Raw genomic sequence first — 12,345 nt, 5'->3', positions numbered from 1 at the left:
AAACTTCTTTTTAGAGAAATTCCACTAATATATGATTATTTTTGCATATTATAAAAAGAAAAATTTCTATTTAATGTGTGCAATTTCACTATTATATGTTTAATCTTGCATATTATAAAAAAGCACCATTTCTATATAAATTGTGCACGAATTTTGTCATTATTTTAAAATTATTTTTCTTTGAGGGTAATACAAATGACACTAATTCTTTCTTTCTTGGAAACTTCATTTTTTTTGTTTAGTACTCCCTCCGTCCGGAAATACTTGTCCTAGAAATGGATAAAATAAATGTATCTACAACTAAAATAAGTCTAGACACAACCATATATAGGACAAGTATTTCCGGACAGAGGGAGTATACTAGTGTAGGGGAATGAGAAAGCTAGAGAAAGTAAAAGTTTTAATGTTATGTGCACACAGTTGCATAGTATTATTTTTCTTTTAAATTTATTTTTATTTAATTTAGGGTTAATTCACTCCCATGATTCATTTTTCGTTACAAAGAAATTTGTTATTTGTTGTTTCCTCTGTTCAAATTGTCATGTGCTAGCTCCAATGATGTGAAGAATTATTAGTCAAAATCTTTGCCTAAAATATTAGCTCCACTGCCATGTACAAGTGAATTAGTACGTAGAATTTAAGTAAAATATTAGCTCTCCCTGTAACGCTTTGTATCAATCATCCTGTATGTCTAGTACTATTGAGGAAAAAGTGTGACTGGAACATATTATTTTCAGGCAACTTACAAGAGTGTAGGGCTTCCTCAGGCGATTTTTTTTTCATCAAAATGAAGCCAGCAGAAATCACATTACAGGTTCCTTCCAGCAACATGAAGCTACCTATCACAGACCACAAGACCAGCCGCATTTCTGTAGCCGGTAAAAACGAAAAACCAATACGCGCACGGTATTTTTATCTCATCATTGATGTGCAAATTTAGACTTCCATCCAGTGCCTGACTGCTGATCCACGGGGTCTTGGATCCGGCCCGAACCAATTTGTGAGTAGCAAGCGTTGGCGCGATTTGGAGGCCACTATTCAACTATTGTATCAACTCGATCGAGCCTCTTGGCCTGGAAACTTGCCCTTTGGGGTTTTGGTGGCGGCGACGAGGTGCACGATCATATCGCGGCGGCACATGGGGCACGTCGACCGCCGGTGGAACCACGGCAGGAGGCACCGGACGTGGAAGGCGTGCGAGCACGGCAGCATGAGGGCGTCGGGAGCGTCGACCTCACGTGATCGTGTCGACGTGTCCTACGGTTACGAGTGGTGGCAAAATCGGAGCAAAGACACAAGGCGGCCGATCAATTCCAGCCCAACACCAAGAGAAGCATGGAACCCGGGAGCGTGTGTATGGTGCATCTCCTGGCATTTTCTTTTGCTGCATCATCTTTCAGTGGCCATGCTCATCTTCACCGTATTGTTCCGATCTTTTCCGAATTCTAGAGGAACCTGTTTCTAGTCCTCCCAACCAATGCAAGTGTGCCATGTGTTCATGTACACATATCACATACGGAGTACTCTACTGAATTCTACAGTTTTACGCCACCATCCACTCAGGGGCGGAGCTAGGCTAATGTAAGGGTATGCAATGCATACCCAATCTTTTTTGAAAAAAAAATTCAGTATATAAGCTCCTATATGCCCTTATATCACATATGGCAATCTTTTTGTACGTACAGAGGAGAGAAACGAAGAAGAGAACGTTCCAGCGCCACTTGGGCCAATATTGGGCTGCTACGTTGCTAGTTAGTGCTACTGGGCCTTATCGTTGAGGCTTAATGATGCGCCTGGCCGATTGACGAAGCCGAGGAGACAGCTCCACCTGGAACGTGTCGCCTCTATCCTTCGATTCAACCGCCGCTGCGCTGCGCTACGCCTCCTCCGCCGCCTCTGACGCACATCGTCGCGCCGCATGCCCGCATCAGCCATCAGCAGCGTTGCTGATCTGCCATCTTGGATCTAGCAGATCGATCTCCTCGCGTTTGCTCGCTGCTTCGCGCTCCAATTGAGAAACGGCGGCCGCGGCGCCGGCAGCACCAGCGCACACACATCAGACATCGATTCCTGTGATTGTTTTTTTCAAGTCAGTCAGTGTTCAATCTTGATTTCTCCGTTTTGTTAGTTAAGAAGATGATTATTTTCACTCCCAAATTTTGTTTTGATTGACCTATTGTAGCATCCAGTCAATTTTAGTGTGGTTTGCATTGGCTTGCTAGAAAACTTGTGAATTAGTACAGGGAAAACAAGGTGAATATCATGCATATAAATTTCTGAATTATGAATATTTGAATTTGTGAGACTGCCCACCATGCCAGTATGCCGCCATCACTATCTAACATGTTTTTTTTGTTATTATTATGGACTTTCCTATTTCTTACAATTTCGTGAAGCAATTTTTTTACCACGCATACCCATGTCGAAAATCCTGGCTCCGCCACTGCATCCACTATGCAGCAGCAGGAATTTATTACACTCAACCTATTTTATTCTGTCACCACATGGTCCATCCATCCGTACTTTTATTTCGATTCCAAAATTTATAACACTTTTTTACTTTTGAGCTGATGATCCGATTTACAATCCGTTTGCAGATTCGTGTTCATGGCATTTAAATCTTTAAAATAAGATCAAACTCAGACACGTTTTGATCAAGTTTAGATTCAAATTTTGATATCATAATGGAACTTATATGAAACATAAGATGATACGATGATGAAACCGGAGTGAATCAATATTGAAAACATGCAAAAGTGAACGCAATAAACCATAATGAAACTTATATAAAAGGGAACACAATACGATGATGATATGATGATGTCGTATAGAAAATATGTGAAAAGAACACATTTAGAGCCCAACCCAACCATTAAAGATAATTTAACAAAATGATATGAAAACTTATTTGAAAACTCTAAGAATAGAAATAAAACCTGAATGAAAAAGTACTGAAATCCGGAATGAAAAAGCAGTGAAAACCTATAATGGAAAAAATGAAACATGTAAAAATACGATGAAACACACATGTAATAGTTTCATATAAATTTCAGTATGGTTTCAAAATTTGATTTGAAAGTTCAAATGTATTCAAAATTGATCTTCTTTTGAAGAGTTTAAATTGTGAATAAATATTTGGTTCAAAAGATATAATTGGTACAAACTATATAATTAAATTGAAAAGCATGAGTGGTGGGATGTAACTCTATCGTGGGTTGGTAGAAAAAAAATGTTATCCTACCTTTTGACTACAAACATACCCGCTAGTCACTCTGCCATGAAACCGCTGTCCACACATCACAGAGAGAACGTAGTATGATGTATCCGTGCGAGACAATGCATGATATAGCAATTGACACTTCATATGCGATATGCGTATGTGAACAACGATTTTGGTTACCGCAGTTAACGAGTATTTCAGTGCCCCTCCCCCCCCCCCCCCCCCCCCCCCCCGCCGCAAGGTTAAATGGGCATATCAAGCATACATAATCGAATTTTTTGAATTTGAACGACCAATATATGGTCATGTAACATGGGAACCCAGTTTCTATAAATATACAATGGAATTAAGAAAAGAGAAAGGCAGGACTCGAACTCACCAAGGAAGCAAAGATAGTTGAAGCGGACGAACAATCACTATGCCATGAGCATTGTGAATAAAACTAGTTCTGCAACGAGTTGACTCTTAGCACAAATATTTGATTCAAATTTTGTTTGAAATTGAACGGTATTTTGTGGTAACCATAATAACCGCAATTCCTCCCCCCCCCCCCTCCCCCTCATTTTTTTCGTGTGTTTGGTAGGAAAAACATTGATGTAAACACGTGGCGCGCCTCAATTGGCTAGCAGGACACTGGTAGAAACCGGTTCTGCTAGAAACAGATTCCGCTAGGAAATCCTCTCTCGCTGAAATCATAGTTTCAGATTGGTTTCCTATTATACTGTCTTTAAATTGGATTAAATGGGCTGAGGCTCTAAAGCATTTTGGTGTGGTTTGGGGGTCTGAAACCGTTTCAATCCATAGACTGAAACCAGTCGTATAAGAGCGAGCAGGACAACTCTGGCGACAACTAATTTCTCCAAGTTTGCTGATTTCCCCTACAAAATTGAAGGTACAAATCTTGGGACTCAAATTTTGATTTCTTACACTCTGAAGAATGAGAATGGCTGAGGTTCAGTAGACATTTAAATCCCTAGCACAGTGAGTAATGATGATGAACAACAAATCAAACAAAAGAATTGCACATTTGCTAGCATTACAGAATGTCTAACCGATGCTCTATTTCTCCAATTTGTCTTTTATGTCAGACTTTCCTGTTAGATGTGTGTGTTCAGAGTTGAGCCATATAAACTTGACAAATCAACAACAGTATTAATTAACCATTGTTAAATGGTGCAAAATTGCTTGCATTGCAGCAGTACACCCTTCCTGCTAGTAATCTATCGATGCATTTCTTCGGGTTCAGTCCAATGCGTACATCCTAGTAGCACCAGCAGAAGAAGCTCTCGTTGTTGCCTTTTTGGATGGCGCTACAGGATGCTTGCATCTACTCCCTCCGTTTTAAAATAGATGACTCAATTTTATACAAAGTTAGTACAAAGTTGGGTCATCTGTTTTGAGACGGAGGGAGTACATCTCAAAGAGTCAAATACTCAGATGCTTGCATATATTAATATTAGCCTTTCATCACTCCTTTGCAGTTTTACTCCTTTGAAGCTTGGGCCGCACGGCACGGCGGCCATGTCCGGGAGCCTCCAGACGCCGAGGTAGAGGTGGGTGAGGGAGGCGCAGCGGAAGATGGTGGCCGGGAGGCACAGGTCTAGCGGCCAAGGGCGGTTAACAAAGATGAGTTCCTTGACCTCCTTAGCGGCGAGGACGTCCAGCCAGCGGGTCATCTCGCCCCGGTGCTCCTCCATCATGCTGCAGTAGAGGTGAATGTAGCGGAAGGGGTCCGGGTGTGCCACGAGGATGCGGGACACCGCAGCGGTGATGGCGCGGGGAGAGGGAGCGCCGATGGTGAATGGAACGGTTTGTTCCGGGTTTTCGAAGTTTCGATTTTCCAACGGTCTTCTTTAACTTTTGACCCAAAAAAATTCAATTTTTTTCCGTGAAAAGCGCGTTTTTTTTCTTTTGTGAGAGTAACGGCCGTGCCTCTTGGAAACGGGAAAAATGTTTTTTTTGGTTTTTTTCCTTCCGCGAGAGGGACGGTTTTGCTTCCGAGAGAGGTATGGTTGTGCTTTCGCGAGAGACACGGCCGTGCCTCAGAAACGAAAAAAAATGATTTTTTTTGTTTTCTCCTTCCATGAGAGGCACGGGTTTGCTTCTGCGAGAGGTATGGTTGTGCTTTCACGAGAGGTACGGTTTTGCTTCCGCAAGAGACACGGTTGTGCTTTCACGAGAGACACGGCCGTGCCTCTCGGAAATGAAAAAAAATGTGTTTTCTGTCTTTTTTTTCTTTCGCGAGAGGCATGGTTGTGCTTTTGTGAGTGGCACGGCCGTGCCTCCTCGGAAATGAAAAACAACGCATTTTCTCTTCTTTTTTGTTTCGCGAGAGGTACGGTTTTGCTTCCGCGAGGCACAGTTGTGATTTCACGAGAGGTACGGGCGGAAAGAGAAAAAACCCGTGCTTCCGGTTCGGATTTTTCATCTGATTTTTTTCGTGAGAAAAAAGTTCTTCAAAACCTATCAACATGCGATCTCATTTTAAAAATCTCAACGCGGGGAATCCAACCGTGAATACAGTTAAATAATGTCTGATCGCTTCCCAGCCAGGGAGTATGGGGCCAGGAGTGGCGGTCCGGGGTGGTCGAGAAGGACAAAAAAATGTCAGTGAGCTCCTGCATTTTGGGCAGCTCTGAAGGTGACAACGAACGCGTGAAACCTAGATCCTAGTTCCTGGTTGCAAGCTCCGAGATAGGGTTTGAGCAATCCGAGCAGTACGAAAAAAGTATCGGGAAGGAGTGGCAAAATAAGACATCCCCATGCCACCAATTGAGCCAAAAACACACCATAGAGCAACATCCAACAGGAAACTTAATCAAACCATGAAATTCTTCACGCACTTTAACACGAGATTTCAGGATTGTGAGCCTCCACTGGGATTGGAATTGATAGGGTCTGAGGAGGCACTAGTAGAAAAATGCACATTTGTTTCGGTTCCAAAGGCCCATTTATCCCGGTTCTGAAACCGGGACTAAAGGATGGGGACTAAAGCCCAATACTTTTAATCCTGGTTCGCTTACGAACCGGGACAGATGGGGCTCTACGTGGCCGTTGCGGCTTGTCCAGGCAGGAGGGCATTTAGTCCCGGTTGGTAACACCAACCGGGACCAAAAAGTATCCACGCGTCAGCAGTTCAGGGGCTGGGGATTTATTTTTATTTTTTTGAAAGCAGAGGGGGGAGGGTTTTGGGGGTTTTGGAGGGTTAATTTAGGGGTTTTCATATATTGTGTTAGCTAGCTAATAGAGAGAAGTGACCTCTCTTATCTCCGTGCTTGGTCGATGCTACATATTATACATATAGAGAGAACTCGCCACACGCTAGCTAGTAAGCAAATGAAGGAAACCATTAAGTACACAACATCGTCATGAACATATACAGAGAGAAGTGGTCGACCTCCTCCTTCTCTGAGAGATTGATCGAACATCAAGTTTTCGTATATCTATCCGACACTACTAGCTACATATATACAATATAAGATCTCTTACAATCTCTAACATCTGAAGTGAAGTTCCACATGGTATTCTTCAGCTTTATTGATGACGTGCTCGAGAAACAATTCAGCGAGAAAGAATTATTGTGTGTTCAGAGTTGAGCCATATAAACTTGACAAATCAACAACAGTATTAATTAACCATGGTTAAATGGTGCAAAATTGCTTGCATTGCAGCAGTACACCCTTCCTGCTAGTAATCTATCGATGCATTTCTTCGGGTTCAGTCCAATGCGTGCATCCTAGTAGCACCAGCAGAAGAAGCTCTCGCTGTTGCCTCTTTGGATGGCGCTACAGGATGCTTGCATCTACTCCCTTCATTTTAAAATAGATGACTCAATTTTATACAAAGTTAGTACAAAGTTGGGTCATCTATTTTAAGACGGAGGGAGTACATCTCAAAGAGTCAAATACTCAGATGCTTGCATATATTAATATTAGCCTTTCATCACTCCTTTGCAGTTTTACTCCTTTGAAGCTTGGGCCGCACGGCACGGCGGCCATGTCCGGGAGCCTCTAGACGCCGAGGTAGAGGCGGGTGAGGGAGGCGCAGCGGAAGATGGTGGCCGGGAGGTGCAACTCTAGCGGCCAAGGGCGGTTAACAAAGATGAGTTCCTTGACCCCCTTGGCAGCGAGGATGTCCAGCCAGCGGGTCATCTCACCCCGGTGCTCCTCCATCGTGTTGCAGGTGAGGTGGACGCAGCGGAAGGGGCCTGGGTGCGCCACGAGGATGCGGGACACCGCAGCGGTGACGGCGCGGGGAGAGGAAGCGCCGATGGTGAATGGATCGGCCACGCTGCCGTTGGGAAGCAGATGGCTGTCGACGAGAGTGAGGGGCGCCGAGCGCCAGAGCGGGCGCCAGCGCGAGGCGAGGGCGGCGGTGCGCGCGGCGTCCCTGGCGGGGAGGCGGGAGAGGATGTTGACGAGGATGATGTTGGGGAGGCGGCTGATGTGGTCGACACCGTCATGGACCCAGCCGGCGGCGGGAAGCGAGAGGGTGGGGGTGGGGGAGACGGGCGGGTCTGGGAGGTAGTCGTACGCGACATAGAGGAAGAGCTTTATGCCGAGGTCCAGCATCTCGGGGTCCTCGCCGTCGCGCTCCATCCCAGTGAGCATACGGCTCCTGGAGGTGCCGATCATGAACTACGGGTCGTCGATGGCCGCCGGACGCCGGTGAAGGGGGGTGACGGCAAGGGTTTTGGTCTTGTGGAGTAGCGAAGGATAAAAAAAAGTAGCGAAGGATAATTGAGGAATGGAGGCGAGGGTTTCGTCATGTTGCTAGCCAGCGAGAAATATCACTAGTAGAAAAAGGGTCAAACGTGAAGCACATTAGTGCCGGTTTGAATTTGAGCCAGCACTAATTGTACCATTAGTGCCGGTTCGAACGGCTATGCATTAATGTCGGTTCGTGTTGAGCCTTTAGTACCGGTTCGTGCCACGAACCGGTACTAAAGGGGTGATGGCAGGCTGGCGTCAGGCCGGGGCCCCACGATCACCTTTAGTACCAGTTCGTGTCACAAACCGGTACTAAAGGGGTCTGACCTATAGTACCGGTTTGTGACACAAACCGGCACTATAGGGCAATTTTCAAACTCTACCCCCCCCCCTCCCCCCCCCCCCCCGTGTGTCGCCATTTCAGTTCTGAAAAAATCAAAAGAAAATGATAAAAACTTCAAAAAATAAAATCCTCCGAGAGGTAGTTATATTACTACATCTACTAGTTAGGAAAATTTGAAAACTTAAATTTGGACATGTTTTGCAAAAAGTGTAGGGAAAATGTAAAACGGCTATAACTTTTGCATACGATGTCGGAAAAAAATGTATAATATATCAAAAAATTCAGCACGAAAATCCGCATCCGATGGAGACCGCCTACGGCCTTTTTGGAATTTTTTAGAATCCTCAGATTCCAAAAGGAAAAAAAGATATGGTCAAATTTCAGTTTTTTTAAAAAAATTTGGTTAAATCTGGTCAAACTACTTATTCAAGAAGTATTAATGTTACTACATAATTATTCAAGAATATTAGTGTTACTAAATAATTATTTCAATTTTTTGAATTTTGGTCAAATCTGGTCAAACTATGGTCAAACTTATTCAAGAAATATTAGCGTTACTAAATAATTACTGTTTTTTTAGAATAGTAGTTTCAAACTCAAACGGTGAAATGTGTGACTTCATGCTCAAGCTAAACTCCTGAGGATTAATAGGATTAACATTTAATAGGATTAACATCTTACTATTGTCAGGAAAATAACAAGTGCAGACTTGGAAACGAAGAAGAATAGAACCCGAAAGTTAAGCGCATGATGTGTTTTTTGAGGGTGCGCATGGTGTATTTGGAATGTGGCAATTGCCACAAACTGATTCGGACGTTGGAATTCAAGAGAAGCTGTCTCATGGACCCAGGAGAGACCTGATTTGGACATTTGGCCCAACCCCCCCCCCCCTTTAGTACCAGTTCGGCACGAACCGGCGCTAAAGTGCCACCACGTGGCGTGAGCTCACGCCCTGGTATGGGGGACCTTTAGTACCGGGCCGACCATTTCAGGAGAAAGGTCACTATAGTCAGTTTATGACGGCCAGCTTTTGACCTTATGTTTTTTGTCACAAAAAGGTCACAAATGGAAATTTGTGACCATTCAATGACCAATAGTGGTGGTCACAAGTTGACATATTTCTTGTAGTGAAACAAGTGGAATCATGTGCAGTGTAGGTAAAAAAAAGGGGAATTGCAATTGACAACCATATTTTTGCCATCACAATTTTCTTTAAAAATGCCATAGTAGTTAGTAAACTGCCACGCAGATAATACTAACATTGTCATGTATATCCATCTCCATGGCAAAAGGGTCATAGCTAGTATGCATAGCTAGTTTGTGTGACAATATACTACATGTATATTTGCATGCTTCCCCGCAAAAAAATGTATATTTGCATGCTTGACAAGAAACAATTTGCCACTGCAAAACAAATGTTTGGAAGAAAAAAATCGGGTAACGATCTCATGATGGATTCAGTGGATGATGTGCGGACTGTTCTGCTCATATATCCAGCTCCTCTTCGGAATCGGAATCTAGGGGCTGCTGCTCATCTATGTCCGCGGGGCCGACGAGCTGCTCACCATGGGCTAAGAAACCTATGACGCGATCGAGCTCATCGTCGGCCACGTCATCCGTGAACTGCTCCGGCGGCGCCGACGATCTGACGAAGCTGAAGCACTCCATGATGTCACACCGTCAGGTCGGGCACGTCGGCGCCAGGTGGAACCACCTGAGGATGCACCCACTGTGGAAGGCGTGGGAGCACGGCAGCGCGACGGTCTCCTCGTCCCAGCTGGCCTCCTCGTCCACCATACAGATGGCGCACGGCTCGCCGGACTCACGGCGGCGCTTTCGTCCCGTCACCGGAGCCCCGGCATCCTCGGTCTTGGCGGCGGCGGCGGCCTCTTTGCACGCGATGAGCAGCGCCCTGGGCTCGCTATAGACCAGGGTTACCCGGAGCTCGGGCATGTGGACGTCGAAGTGGAGGCTCGGGGCGACGAAGTCCATGTCGTCGATGTCGACCATCGCGTCGATCTCCTCGCGGACGTACTCGGCGATCGCGATGGCTATGTCGAGGGGCGTGCGGTCCGTGGAGGAATCCATCCAGTTGTCGGCGGCGAGGTCGTACCCGGCGGTCACCGGCGCCTCGGCGAGCATGCTGTGGATGAGGTCGCTGCAGGCGTCCAGGCTGTGGAGGGCGGCGACGTCGGGGACCCCGACCCGGTGGTCGAGCGCCCTGGCGACGCGGTCGGTGGTCACGCCGAAGTAACGGCCGCCGACGCCGCGCAGTCCGTGTGACAGGATCAGGTCGCTGTGGAGGCGCACGGAGCACGGCTGCCCGCTCGGCTTGTGCTCGACTGTGATGGCGTCTTTCCCGCAGAAACGGACGTGGGTCTCCGTCGCCGCCGCCGGGTGAGGCCACGACGTGGGTCTCCATGGCAGCCGCCGAATCTGTGTATGCCGAGCACAGGGACGGCTGAAGAAGAAAGAAGGCGCGGAGCAGGACAGGTAGCAAGGAATCGAGGCACGTACCAGTGCGGCTGGCTGTGCTTATGAACGCACGGGCACTGGGCAGACTGAATTGGAGTCGGAGTCACCCTCAGAAAAAGAAGAATTGGACTCGGAGTCGGGTCGCGTGGAGGACATGAGTCGGGCCTCCAATTACAGTGGGCCGCCTCCCTGTGTTTATTTTTCTTTTCAAAAAAGTTCAAACTATTTAAAATATTGTTAGAAATTTTAAAAATGTTACTATTTTATAAATTTGTGAATAAATTTATAAAAAAATTGCGTTCAAAACATGTTCACATCTTCAAACTTGCTTGGAATTTCAAAAAATGTTGCCGTTCTTCAATTTTAATTGGAATTTCAAAAAATGTTCCCGTTTTAAAATTTTATTCACAAATTCAGGAAAAAAATGGTTTCATAAAATGTTCCCTTTTAAAAAAAATCAAAAAATAAAGAAAAATGTTCGCGGTCATAAATTGATTCAATTTTCCCAACAATATTCCCCTTTTCAGAAATTTTGTTTATCAATTAAAAAAATGTTCGCACTTTTCAACATATTTTAGACATTTCAAAAAATATATATACTTTATTCAAGAATGGTTATCTTTTTTTTCACAAAACTATCCACTACCGTTTGCTACAGTATCCACTACGGTACCACATACCGGACGTTTTGCCACAAAAAAAACGTAACGTGTGTGTGCGTTCGGCCGCCAATCTGCCAGATAGGAGCTACCGTTTACATGGCTCCCCTCTTTGGGCAGCAGAAACAAGAAAACACAGGAAAAACAAATAAAAATTTAAGTGTCCCAGCCCAACACGAACGAGTGTAAAAATATACTAAACTGAATAATGTTGAAATATCCCTTTGACAAAAAAATTGTCATTAAGTCCTGGAATCCCTCCAAATAATCTACCAAAACAATGAAAAAAATATGGAGGATTTATTTTTCAGGAGCAAGCCAATGGCGTCCCATATTTTTATAGAAGGCAACATATTGATTTACAAGAGAGTCCTTGGCAATTGCTATGCAATTGGCGTCCCATATTTTTATAGAAGGCAGCATATTGATTTACAAGAGAGCCCTTGGCAATTGCTATGCAATGCCACTGACTACAATAACTGGTGCATGTTTTATAAATTTTGGGAAAACATGACGATTGGATACATATATTAGCCTTTCAGCACTCCTTTGCCCTTTAACGCAGAATAAGGTGAGGGCTCACTGAACAGACTTTCCAAGGAACAGACATAGAAACTGGTGTGCTAATATTTTGTCTAATTCGAACTGCTACCACGTAAGACTTGACTTGGCACAAACAACATCATCATACAGATATTCAGGTCCCAATAGGCAATAGTAACAGTAGTCCTGCAGCACACGAGGCAAGAGGCAGGGTGCTACTAATTAACTTAAAGAGCGCAAAGTAGTACTCATGCACATGCATTTTTTATGTCATGTCCTGAAGAAGTACACATGCATCATTACAGTTGTTGCAAAATTTATTTTAGAGTGCATAGAAATCAAAGAAATGACATAAATGGTCTCAAATGCATAGAAACACTGTTTACCATCCCAAGG

At 44.7% G+C, this 12,345-nt stretch overlaps 1 pseudogene; it reads right to left on the bottom strand.

Moving 5' to 3' along the window:
• Positions 1 to 7,128: 7,128 nt before the first annotated feature.
• On the bottom strand, positions 7,129 to 7,866 carry LOC147981434 (F-box/FBD/LRR-repeat protein At1g13570-like; annotated as a pseudogene).
• Positions 7,867 to 12,345: the final 4,479 nt, after the last annotated feature.

The sequence above is a fragment of the Triticum urartu genome, chromosome 3A, assembly GCF_056163025.1.
Source record: "Triticum urartu cultivar PI428250 chromosome 3A, HENAU_Tu73, whole genome shotgun sequence".
NCBI classification, from domain to species: Eukaryota; Viridiplantae; Streptophyta; class Magnoliopsida; order Poales; family Poaceae; genus Triticum; species Triticum urartu.
Note: the sequence above shows the minus strand (reverse complement) of the source record. Positions and strands in the feature narration are given on the sequence as shown.